Source organism: Otolemur garnettii, unplaced genomic scaffold (assembly GCF_000181295.1).
Source record: "Otolemur garnettii isolate 467f Iridium unplaced genomic scaffold, OtoGar3 scaffold00080, whole genome shotgun sequence".
NCBI lineage: Eukaryota > Metazoa > Chordata > Mammalia > Primates > Galagidae > Otolemur > Otolemur garnettii.
The window spans coordinates 7,913,230-7,915,261 of NW_003852475.1; the positions used below are offsets into that span (position 1 = coordinate 7,913,230).

The 2,032-nt window shown below is 37.2% G+C and overlaps 1 non-coding gene across 1 annotated transcript; it reads right to left on the reverse strand.

The window, feature by feature from the left end:
* Window positions 1-1,295: 1,295 nt before the first annotated feature.
* LOC111726790 lies at window positions 1,296-1,459 on the reverse strand. The gene has a single exon (XR_002774487.1). It is a non-coding gene; the product is annotated as a U1 spliceosomal RNA (small nuclear RNA).
* Window positions 1,460-2,032: the final 573 nt, after the last annotated feature.

Below are 2,032 nucleotides of genomic sequence, written 5' to 3' on the forward strand. Positions count from 1 at the left end.
ATCTTACCAATGAATTTAGGTTTTGTGAAACCCACTGAATTCTCTGAACAATATTGTGCATATCCAATAGTGAGATCTGAGAGAATGACCACAGATCTACCACTGTGTCTGATTAAGATGTAGTAGGAATGGACAGTATCTTCTAAAGTTGTCCATAAGAGCACAGGCAGGTAAGATAGATAATAGCAGTTTTGTACATCTGTAAAATAGAGGTGGTCCTACTGAAGTAAAAATGACAGGTAAGCTTTGGCCTATGTTTTTTACTAAAAAATGGGACAAAATAGTTATACGTTAATTTTTAGAAAAATCGTATATTAGCGATAGTGGTAGATTGTACTTTTGTTCCCTGTTGTTCTTTTTCTCATTTGTAAAAAGATTGTACTTCTTTTTCCATTGATATGTGACGCAAAGTGCCTCCCTGTGGCAGGAGTAAAGCCCCACATAGCTTTCTTTAGCCACTAGAAAGTAGCCAGAAATGCCAAAATCCTTGTTAGTAGAGCTGTAAGAGCAGATGGTATGTGGCCATATCACTTTGCCCTCTGCTACAAAACAGAGGGGACCTAAACAGTCTGGGACCTAAAATTAGAGCCCACGTAAAGTAAACTGAAATCAACTAGCAGCAGATATATGTGAGTGAGAAATGCCATTGTAAACCCACCGATGAGGGCAGCGGGTCATTTATTACCATCACATGGCTTAGCAAAGCTAATTAATATGTAGCCTCACCACATAAATAAATTCATGTTGCACCAGTATACACCTCTAGTGTCTCAAGCTCTTGCTGAATTCACCCGTATATGCATTCAATCACTCACAGCTGAATGTCATTTGTCTTTTCCTCCCAACCAATTCTTAGGCTGTATTAGCCCTTGGTACAGCATTGGGCAAGAATCACTAAACTCTGTAGGCAGAAAATATAAACCTGAATTTCACTGGCAATTTCATTAAAATTTGAGAATGAGCTTAGGCAGGATATAGTGGTCTTCCAATACACAAAGGAAAGAGGCTTTTCCTCATTGCAGTTCACTGTCTAAAGTGACTTTTTGTAGCCAGTCTGTTTTCTGTACTCCTCTCTGGGCATAACACATTTGTTATCATCATCATGACTTTGCTTCCATACCTTGCCTCCTTGGCACAAAATCACATATCAAGTGAGCATCTAAAATATTTCCAGACACTTCACTGATCTCTTTCATATATGTTTTGTTGACTGTTCCTGAAATAATAAGATAATTGCATCATTACTGTTACCTTGTTACTCAAGGGACAAAATGAATGTCAGTGAATTTTTCCCCCAGGGGAAAGCATAAACACAGTCTGCCACTACCACAAATTATGCAGTTGAGTTTCCCACGTTTGGGGAAATCGCAGGGGTCAGCACATCGGGAGTGCAATGGATGAGCCTCTCCATAGGAAAACCACCTTCGTGATCATGGTATCTCCCCTGCCAGGTAAGTATGAATGTCACTGAGTTTTAAATCATTTTCCAGTACAGCTAGTTTTTGCCTCAATGTCCCTGTAATTTTCATTATATCACAATGGCTCCTCACCAACCTCAAAAATTCTGCTTAAAAGCCAATGCATAAATTAAGTCATGTTCCTCCATTCATTTATCCCATATTTGTCTCTCTCTTTCCTAAAATAGTACCTCTCAAATTTCCTCATAATAAAATTTAACCAAACATTGTATGACTACATTTACAAATTTTATATATGCATATTATCTCTGATTAACTCAATTTAAAATTCATCAGGATAATGCAAATATCTCACTCACTTGCTCTCCTCTTTCTTGATGAGTAGATTACTTCCATTTTTAGGAAAATTTCTGTTTGGAAGGAGAGAGATCGGACAGGATAAATTCAACAGGATAAATTCAATTCATTATGAATTTTTACACTCAGGGTGCAATAAGAAAAATGAGGCTGAGAAAAAAAATGACAAATAACAATTAAGAGGTGAAAGCAATATTTTTGAATTTTAGCCTCTGTCTTCAAATTCTGAGTTCAAGATGCTTTGCACTTTATCATGT